The sequence below is a fragment of the Anomaloglossus baeobatrachus genome, chromosome 1, assembly GCF_048569485.1.
Source record: "Anomaloglossus baeobatrachus isolate aAnoBae1 chromosome 1, aAnoBae1.hap1, whole genome shotgun sequence".
In the NCBI taxonomy this organism is placed as follows: domain Eukaryota; kingdom Metazoa; phylum Chordata; class Amphibia; order Anura; family Aromobatidae; genus Anomaloglossus; species Anomaloglossus baeobatrachus.
Window position 1 is genome coordinate 657,007,501 of NC_134353.1, and position 11,355 is coordinate 657,018,855.

The following is an 11,355-nucleotide window of genomic DNA, read 5'->3' on the forward strand; positions in this document are numbered from 1 at the left end:
TGTTACAGCCCTTTCTAATCGAAAAAGAAGGAAAAATGTAAAAAACGAAAAGCGTGAACATATGCTAAAGTGGGTTTTTTTTGGGAGGTTGGGGCTTGATTTGACGTTTTATTACAGTTATTAGGCACTAGAAACTGTTTCTTAGCAATTTCACCTCTTTTACTTTGGTTTGAGAGCTGTTCTAGCGACTTCGTAAACGCCGCGTGCTGCTCTGACCACGTTATTCAAAGACACCAGAAATGCAGTCAGGCACCTTCTACAGGCTGTGCCCATACTGCTTCAGCCTTTTCCTCAGTCACCACAGGTCACCGACAGGTCTGACGTAAAATTATTCTGGTTTCCCATAGACTTACATTGGGGGTCGAATATTTGCGAATACTCGAATAGCGGTGAGGTATTCGTCGGATATCCATCGAAGTGAATAATAGGGTATTCGATCATCCCTAATGAGGATATCTTGGGGAATTGGGGTACTGTAGAGAAACATGATCATGGTAAGCGTGAGCAGAAAATGGACGTTATAATGATGACTGGAGTGGGGTGAAAAGCTGCCACAAGACACAAAGATGACACTTGAAAATGGAAATAAGCAAATCAACTAAAGGTAGAAAGCTAAAGATTTTTCCAAAGCTAAGTTAAGGCTATGTGCGCACGCTGCAGTTTTGTTTCTTCAGTAAAAAAAACCCCACCCACTGGCTGAAAAACACATAAAAAAACCACATGCATTTTGGTGCATTTTCGGTCCAATGATAGGTACATTTTTCCCATGCGTTTTTCACTACAGATTTAATTAAAAGAAAAAGGTTTTGGTACCGTGTTAGTTATTGCAGCAGTCAGAAGTCCTAAAATTGATACAATGTATACAAATAACTAAGTGTTATATATAATATAAAGAAATGAGGAGACAGATCATTCATTTTTTTAACTCTTTATTAAATACAGTCTCTACCTATACCTAAAGCCATTGATCCAGAAGAAGGCAAAAAACCTGGACACGTTCAGCCAATTTGTGCCACAGGGAAAAAATTCCTTCTTGACCCCGAGAAAAGGCGATCAGTTCAAGAACCCTGGACCAAGGCTATACTACAACTAACTGACATATAGGACGGTTATATCATATCAGATCCCTTATGTGGCATTCATAAACTCTTAACAGAAGAAATGGAATTAGGCCTTTGGCAGTTTAAGACGCGTTTAGGCCTGTTGGTTGAAGACCAGAAATAGCATTCCCTATTGCCCCAGACTAGGACAGATTTTATATGTCACACCACCACAAGGACCACTCCTGTGTAATTCCTGAAGAATGAAATCATCCTAAGTGATGTAGTGAGTGACTACACACCCCCCTGTGGCTTTAGGGCACTGACTCTTCAATCTGCTGGGGTGCAGCTGTGGGACCCTATTTTCAGAGATGATGTCCTCCACCCAACCCTCAAAAAGCTGAAAGGGTCTTCAGGAGAGATGGGTAGTCGAGCTGGGCCATCAGACGGTCGCCTCTGTAGCTGTAGTGTCATTTTTCCTATAGTGCCAATGTGAAATTAAACAAAAAAGTGCCCGTTTGTTATGATGTCCAAGATGGAGACCAGGATGTGACAGAATAACAAAATAGGGAACATGATATCAGACATTTCTATAATACATTAATGCATTATCTATCTAATAGGATGACAACAGCTCTCCAGACCTGCATCCCACCAAATGTTAAGAGAAAATAGACACCATCAACTTGTATGTAAACCAAACTAAGTCCAGCTTTTTTTTTTGTTTTTTTTTTTTCCCCCTTGGTTTCTCTAAGTCCAGGTTCTATAGATGCAATGCCCAGATACCAAGATTCAACATACTGCAAAACAAGCAGATGGATAGGGATTATGTATACAGGTGGTGTCATCTCACATGCCAACTTTCCGTACAGTAATACAAAGAAATGGCTGTAGCAGAATGCCATAAAACAGAGTCCAGATTTTGTTCTGTATAATCAGTGTATGATGACACATAAGGCACCAAATATAATATACCGATAGTCCTATAATCTAAGGGTGGCTTTACATGCTACGATATCAGTACCGATATTGCTAGCATGCGACCCGCCCCCATTGTTTGTGCGAAACGGGCATATCGCTGCCCGTCGCGCACAAAATCGCGCACCCGCGTCACACGTACTTACCTGCATAGCGACGTTGCTGTGACCGGCGTACCGCCTCCTTTCTAAGGGGGCGGTCCATTCGGTGTCACAGCGACGTCACTAAGCAGCCACCCAATGAAAGCGGAGGGGCGGAGATGAGCGGGACGAACATCCCGCCCATCTCCTTCCTTCCGCATTGTGGCCGGCGGCAGGTAAGGAGATGTTCCTTGTTCCTACGGGGTCACACACAGCGATGTGCACTGCCGCAGGAACGAGGAACAACAACAGCAAAGCGATAGTATCGATAATTGGGAGCGGACCCCCATGTCAACAAGGAGCGATTTTGGACATTTTTGCAACGATCCAAAATCGCTCCTTGGAGTCACACAACGAGATCGCTACAGCGGCCGGATGTGCGTCACAAAATCCGTGACCCCAACGAGATCGCTGTAGCAAAATCGTAGCGTGTAAAGCCCACTTAACACTAATCAATATCATGGCCCTTTCTAAATTCTTCAGTCTTGCTTTCTGGATCCAGATATACTCCCTAGAAAGAAAAAAAAAATAAGTGTCAGGGAATGGACTAGAAATCTGAAGAATAATGTAAAAATGGAAGATGGACTTCAATTGGTTTTGTTTATATGTGATCTGAGGTCCTTAAATTAGATTGTGACTAGATGCCCCATATGTGCACATATGTGAGAACAAATAATGTACAACAATCCCCCACCTACCAATTTTTCAGATTATAATGACATATTACAATTCATACGTTACCACATTTTTAAGTTTTGGAATAGGTGTTTAAAAATGGTGTAATAAATGACATAAAGCTTTGAAAAATATCGCTTAACAATTACGACAATTACAACAATGAAATGTAATAATGACATTACAACAATGAAATGTTGCAATTTGAAAACAAAATAAATAAAATGAAGCAAATGCTCCTATATATAGTATGTTCCTGTATGAATACAAATAACTGAATAGGATAACTGAAGTGAGCACTAATATATATATATGAGTGCAAGCCAAAAATACATACTATATATAAGAATAAGGCTGCACATCAAACTTAGATAATGGTATAATGCCTCAAGCATATGGAAAAATATTGGAATATACAATGAAAAATGCTACTTGCTAATTTGAACATGTGAATAATGAATTGCATACCTGCTATGAATATTAGGAAAAAGGATATGTATGAATACAAAACCCCCTTCCATATAATGTAGTAATGAGAATTTTTTCTCCCATAAAATCTGAAATTAAGTAACAGAATCACCAACAATGTGCGCCAACCACTGTTACCACTTGTAGTCACTGACTGAAGTCCCCACTATGGTGTCTCCCTCCCAGGCGCCATTTTTGTGCTTACATCTCCATGTGGTGTCTCCCTCCCAGACACCATCTTTGTGCTTACATCTCCATGTGGTGTCTCCCTCCCAGGCGCCATCTTTGTGCCTACATTTCCATGTGGTGTCTCCCTCCCAGGCGCCATCTTTGTGCCTACATTTCCATGTGGTGTCTCCCTCCCAGGCGCCATCTTTGTGCTTACATCTCCATGCGGTGTCTCCCTCTCAGGCGCCATCTTTGTGCTTACATCTCCATGTAGATTCTCCATTTTTGCGGCATGGAACTCTGTGTCCAACATCCCGCCTTGTGACCTCACATGGAACCTTCATCCCCCAAGTCTACAGATTGTAACAGCAAAGACTGGTACAATATAGTACTTTACAGCCACAATCAGGAGAGTTGGAGAATAAGGCTATGTTCACACAGGTTGCTTTTGGTGTGGGGTTTTTTTCTGCATTTGTTTTATTGGTTTTATGCAAATACATGCTAATAAAAAACTGCTTTTTACCATATTAGCAAAACCTATGAGATTCCAGAAATCTCATGCACACAAAGACACCAACTTTTTTTTTCTTACTGAACTGGCAAAATGCTGCATTTTGTAAAGATTTCTATTCTTTTAGCATTTGTTTTTGCTGTTTTTTTCACTATTGAAAGCCATGAGAGTGAAAGAAACGCAGCAGTGCATTTTTTTGGTTTATATGTAATGTAAACAAATGACGCACCAAAAACCCAGTAAAAACTGTGGCAAAAACTCTGCACAAAAACACAGCTTTTTTTACTACCAAGAGATCAGATTTTGCTGCTAAAAAGTAGCAGCAAAAATGCCCAGTGTGAACAGAGCCTGAGCGTACATGTTGGCACAAGCGTAACTGATTGAAAACCCAGTAAAGTTCCTCATTTACCTGTGTCCTTGATCCGGGATCCTCTTCCCTTCTTCACCGTCATCAATCCTAGATCCACCGCCCTCTTTGTCTTCTCCTCTTGCTCTGAACATCTGAGTCCACCAAGTTCTATAGATTCCCAGTCATTGTGACATCATGCTGGGACGTAACAATGGCCGCCTGTATCAGATGATGTCACATGTGACCTCTCCTGTTATTAACATTGATAAGTAGTAATTATATGGGAGAACATATTGGTTAGGCTCAAGGTTGTGAGGACAAGGTGATGAAGACTTCACAAAAAGGGAAATATGAGAAATATAAGCCACTTATAATAATGGATTTCTGCGCCATATTACGAGCACCTGAAATTTTATGCCTGAAGACAGCAGTTTCCTTCTTATACAACAGTGCAAAATTATAGAAATGGAGATCTTGTTTATTATTAATAAAAATGTAGCTGTTGCCAATAGCAACCTGCCCAATTTCACCTTATGCTATTTTTTGTGCTAATATTTCTGGTTGTTAATTTTTTTTTTCAGCAATAACACTGAAGCAATATGTTTGAGTTAAACAATGCATTTTCCTGCCATTTTCATACTTTTTGGGGGGTCCTGACAGTTTTTTCCTAAACTCATATTTTAGTTTTAGCTTTTTTTGTGCATATTAAAGTTTTCCAATTACATCTTTTTTAAACAGCGGCTGCTAATGGTATAAAATCATGCAATAAGTAAGAGTGGCCTTACCTATCCTCCTGTGCCAATGCTGCCCGAGCCCCTGGCAATGTTTCCACACTTTCTGCTGCGTCCACATAGACATGTGTAGACATGTGGCTCCCGCCATCAGACAGTGACTGTAGCCGTGAAGTCATGTAGTGTAGCCATGTGCTCATGGTTATGGAAGACATTCTCATAATACTGGTAGTGGTTTTCACCATGGTGGCATGGGCACTGGTTGTTCCTTGGTTAATTGCTCATTTAGACAAGCTGATCCAGGCTGTTATCCTGGCCTGTTTTCCTATTTCTTATACATAGCAGCGGACTCTGTTCTCCCTTTATTTGTACTAGTGCTAGGTACTGGAGTCAGACTGATAACTCTACAGGATACAGAGGCATACATAGAAATCATGGGGCCCCATTGCAGGATTTCTAAATGCCCCCCCCCAATAAATAAAAAAATAATTTTCAGCTGGGTCACAAAAGAGCATATTTCACAACTTTACAGCTCTTACAAAGTATTTTTTTCTCCTATTGAAGCCCCTAGCTTCCCCTTTCATTGCAACCATAAAATATGATGGCAACAAAAGTGTCCCACAAACACTGTATGATTCCCCCAATAAATTCTTCCATAACACCCTCTACACGCCACGGTATGATGACCCTACTGTACTCCCCTTCAACTACCCTAGCAATGAATAGTGACCCCAACACAGTAAAATTCCGAATTGTAACCCCCTCACAGCCCTTCATGCAGTATAATCATTCTACATATAGTATAATGGCCCGCACACAGCCCTCCGCACAGTATGACAGACCTCACACAAACCTTCACACTGTATAATTGCTTACACACAGTATAATGGCCCTCATATAACTCTAGATAAAGTATAAAGGCATCCACATAGCTTTCCAAATATAATAATGGCCCCACAAAGTACTCCATAGAGTAATGGGCCCCACCAAGCCTTCCACATAGTAATGGGCCTCCCGTAGTCCTCCATGTGGTAATGGGCCTCATATAGGTTGCTTGTGCACCTTTTTGTACCACACTTTTTCCTTTCACTCAACTTTCTATTAATATGCTTGGATACAGCACTCTGTGAACAGCCGGCTTCTTTAGTGATGACCTTTTGTGGCTTACCCTCCTTGTGGAGTGTGTCAATGACTGCCTTCTGGACATCTGTCAAGTCAGCAGTCTTCCCCATGATTGTGTAGCTTATTGGACCTGACTAAGGGACCATTTTAAATGCTTAGAAAGCCTTTGCAGGTGTTTTGTGGTAATTATTCTAATTTTCTGAGATAATGACTTTTGGGTTTTCCATTGGCTGTAAGCCATAATCATCAACATTAACAGAAATAAACACTTGAAATAGATCACACTGTTGGTAATGACTCTATATAATATATGCATTTCCCTTTTTGTATTGAGTTACTGAAATAAATTAACTTTTTGATGATATTCTAATTTATTGAGATGTACCTGTAGTAATGGGCCTCACATAGTCCTCCATATAGTAATGGGCCTTACATAGTCCTCCATATAGCATAATGCTCCCACATAGATCTCCATACAGAATTGGGCTCCACATCGCTCTTCATACAGAATGGGCCCCACATAGTCTTCCATATCATCTAATGCACCCCATAGTCCTCCATGTACTAAAATACACTCTCCATATTCCTCCATATAGCGTTATGCAGCCCCACATAGTGTTATGCAGCCCCCACATGGCGTTATGCTGCCCCCACATAGTGTTATGCTGCCTTCACATAGCGTTATGCTGCCCCCACATAGCTTTATGCTGCCCCCACATAGTGTTATGCACCCCCACGTAGCGTTATACACCCCCACATTGTGTTATCCACCCTCACTTAGCGTTATGCACCCCCACATAACGCTATACACGCTCACATAGCATTATGCACCCCCACATAGTATTATTCACCCCCACATAACATTATGCACCCCCCCACATAGCATGATGCACCCCCCACATAGCATTATACACCCCACATAGCATTATACACTCCACATAGCATTACACACCCTCACATATCATTATGCACTCCCACCATATACTGAATACATACTCTCCTCAGTCACCGGCTGCTGCTCTTCATTTGCCCGCTGTCTGTGCTCTGCACATCTCAACACACTGGTGATTGGCGCACAGTAGTGATGTCAGAGCTGTGCTGAGCTGTCAGAGAGCAGACTCAGTGGGATAATCATGAGAGGGAGCGCTGCGCTCCTTCTAATCATTGCTTTCAACTGTATCCTCATCTGCAATGTGATACATTTGAAAGTGCGATCCTTGGCTATGGGCCTGGTGCTGACGCTGGCACCGTGGGCAGCCACCGAAGCCACCGCCAGGCCGCCCAGCTCATGGACCCTATAGCAGTGGCATAGCCTGCCTCTATTGGTGGAATGCCACTGTCAGGAGAATTGTCACCTGCAGAGGTGCTATGTCTGGGCAGCTAAATTCCAGATGTAAAGGGGAGTGAACACAGCCTGGTTGTAGGGTGGAGTGCCCAATCAGAAAGAGATGCACTATAAATATATAAAAAGAGTGACCCACATATTCAACAGGTGTGAACAAGTGCTAGCTGAAAACACATTATAACTACAAAACAAAAAGGTATCACAACTACAAAATTTTAATTTTGTTTCTCTCACTGAGAGCAATCAGTCATTTTTCACTACAGAAACACAGGTCGGAAATGCAGAAAGGCTGTGGCTATGTGCACACACTGCATCTTTGTAGTGACCAGAAAGATGCACGTTTTTGGCCTAAAAAAACACATCCAAAAATCGCATATGTTTTGCTGCGTTTTTGTTACTGCATTTTTTTAAAGGAGAAATAAAATAATTGATAGCTAGAATAGATATAAAAAATAGAATGGATAAAACATAGAATAGATAATAGAAAAAAACCAGAATAAAATTGACATTGAATTGATTCTGTTATTTCTATTGATAGAGGGATAGCTAGCTTGGCCAGCTGTTTTTTTTTTTTGTTTTGTTTTTATTTTTTGGTAAAAAAAAGTGGGGTCCCCCCATTTTTCATATCCAGCACAAGAACAGCTGCAGACTACAACTCTCAGCTGTCTGCTGTACCATGGCTGGTTATGAAAAATTGAGGAGATCCCACTTTTGTTTTTATTTTTTAAATGACGTGGGGTCCCCTCCCTTTTTATCTAAAACTAGCTAAGGTGTAGCAGACAACTGGGGGCTGATATTATTAGGGTGGGAAGGGCCATAGTTATTTGGCCCTTTTCAGCCTAACAATAGCAGCCGACACCTGCCCCAGAAGTGGCACATCCATCAGATGCGCTAATTGTGGCTGGACTCTGGCTAGTCCCGTTGCCCTGGTGTCTTTCAGGGTTCCGGATGTGATCCTCCGGTGGCATGGCGTCCCTTGCCCCGATGGCTGTGGGATGCTGTTTCCCTCGCATCTGTGGTGGAGCATGTTCCTCTGTCCTCCTCGGTGCCGGATCGTTCTCCTGGGTGGTGGCCTCCTCTTTGATGGTCGTGGCGGATGTCTCGTCGACGGTATTTGTAAGGCTGCGACCTGGTCTTCTCCTTCCACCTTTTCCGGGCTCTGCCGGCTGGCCCTTTGTTCTTCCGCTGTCCTTTCGTTTGGACGCTTGGCCCTTCACACGGTTATCCCGCCCTCAGTGTGTATTCTCTCTAAGTCTCTCGTGGGTGCTGTCGTGACGAAAGGAAAAGACTAAATTACTTACCGGTAATGGGATTTTCCTGAGTCCACGACAGCACCCTTTACACCCCTGCCCTTCCTTTGTTTGTTTTTCACGCTTCGGTGTCCTGGGATTTGTCTGTTGTGTTTGCTAATGCATTGGCGGTTCCTCTCCTGTTCTCTGCAACCAACTGATGAGGGAGGGGGACCGCCCCTATTTATCTGTAGGTTTCCTGTCCTGAAGGGGGCGGATCTCTCTCTCGTGGGTGCTGTCGTGGACTCAGGAAAATCCCATTACCGGTAAGTAATTTAGTCTTTTTTTTAGCTCCTTGGCATGTTATGCCCTATTGCTTATCCTACCAATTTTTTTTAATCTAAGCTCTTGGGAGCTGTTAGGAGTACCTTATGATGCTTTGCTACATGGTGTCTGAACTACTACACCTTTGGGGAACTGAATGTATTAAACTTCTTGGCATGTTATGCCCTGTTGCAAATCCTACCAATTTTTTTTTTAAAAAGCTGTTGGGAGTACCTTCTGATGCAGTGCTCCATGGTGTCTGAACCATTATCCCCTGGGGAAACTGAATGTATTAAACTCCTTGGCATGTTATGCCCTGTTGCAAATCCTACCATTTTTTTTAAAAAAACTGATGGGAGTACCTACTGATGCAGTGCTCCATGGTGTCTGAACCATTATCCCCTGGAGGAACTGAATGTATTAAACTCCTTGGTATGTTATGCCCTGTTGCTTATCCTACCATTTTTCTAAATAAGCTGTTGGGAGCTGTTGGGAGTACCTTGTGATGCTTTGCTACATGGTGTCTGAACCACTACACTCTAGGGGAACTGAATGTATTAAACATCTTGGCTTTTTTTACCCTGTTGAAAATCCTACCAATTAAAAAAAAAAAAAGCTGTTGGGAGTAACTACTGATGCAGTGCTCCATGGTGTCTGAACAATTATCCCCTGGGGAAACTGAGTGTATTAAACTCCTTGGCATCTTATGCTTTGTTGCAAATCCTATCTTTTTTTTTTTTTTAAAAAAGCTGTTGGGAGTACCTTCTGATGTTGTGCTACATGGTGTTTGAACCATTCCCCCCTGGGAAAACTGATTTTTTTTTTTTTTTAAATCCTCGGTGTTAGCTAGAGGAACACAGCCTGAGCTCCAGAGTGAAACAACTGCCACTTCCACAGTGCTGCATTCCAGCGTGGCGTTCATTTGTCCATAAAACATACATTTGTGAATCATTTGAATAGAATTTGAATAGAGGGCCACTGGAGCCGTTGGTGTTGGTGGAGGAGGAGGAGGGCAAGTCCAACACCCAAATGGCCACATTAGCAATAGCACTGTAAAGTGTTATGGAGTACGTATTACAACTTTCACACTAATGATATAGGGGACGCAGAAAACTACAAATGACTGCCATCACTCCTCAGTGTATGTTACAGGGCCCACCTGAGAGCCCTAAGAAGTTTGAGATTTGAGGACAGCCAGTGGCTCTTTCTACATTTGAAAGAGGGTCACTGGAGCCGGTGGTGCTGGAGGAGGAGTAGGAGGAGGGCAAGGTCAACTACCCAATGGGAACATTGTAGCTGACCTTTTAAAGTGCTGTCAAATATGTCCCAAAAAGGAGGTGTAGGACAGACACCAATATAATGTATGTTACAGCCCTTTCTAATCGAAAAAGAAGGAAAAATGTAAAAAACGAAAAGCGTGAACATATGCTAAAGTGGGTTTTTTTGGGAGGTTGGGGCTTGATTTGACGTTTTATTACAGTTATTAGGCACTAGAAACTGTTTCTTAGCAATTTCACCTCTTTTACTTTGGTTTGAGAGCTGTTCTAGCGACTTCGTAAACGCCGCGTGCTGCTCTGACCACGTTATTCAAAGACACCAGAAATGCAGTCAGGCACCTTCTACAGGCTGTGCCCATACTGCTTCAGCCTTTTCCTCAGTCACCACAGGTCACCGACAGGTCTGACGTAAAATTATTCTGGTTTCCCATAGACTTACATTGGGGGTCGAATATTTGCGAATACTCGAATAGCGGTGAGGTATTCGTCGGATATCCATAGAAGTGAATAATAGGGTATTCGATCATCCCTAATGAGGATATCTTGGGGAATTAGGGTACTGTAGAGAAACATGATCATGGTAAGCGTGAGCAGAAAATGGACGTTATAATGATGACTGGAGTGGGGTGAAAAGCTGCCACAAGACACAAAGATGACACTTGAAAATGGAAATAAGCAAATCAACTAAAGGTAGAAAGCTAAAGATTTTTCCAAAGCTAAGTTAAGGCTATGTGCGCACGCTGCAGTTTTGTTTCTTCAGTAAAAAAAACCCCACCCACTGGCTGAAAAACACATAAAAAAACCACATGCATTTTGGTGCATTTTCGGTCCAATGATAGGTACATTTTTCCCATGCGTTTTTCACTACAGATTTAATTAAAAGAAAAAGGTTTTGGTACCGTGTTAGTTATTGCAGCAGTCAGAAGTCCTAAAATTTATACAATGTATACAAATAACTAAGTGTTATATATAATATAAAGAAATGAGGAGACAGATCA

At 42.1% G+C, this 11,355-nt stretch overlaps 1 long non-coding RNA gene across 1 annotated transcript; it reads right to left on the reverse strand.

Annotated features, from left to right (window-relative positions):
• Positions 1-912: 912 nt before the first annotated feature.
• LOC142297320 (uncharacterized) lies at positions 913-4,461 on the reverse strand. The gene is made up of 2 exons (XR_012751750.1): positions 4,390-4,461; positions 913-2,669 (listed from the first exon to the last, which is right to left on the reverse strand). It is a non-coding gene; the product is annotated as an uncharacterized LOC142297320 (long non-coding RNA).
• Positions 4,462-11,355: the final 6,894 nt, after the last annotated feature.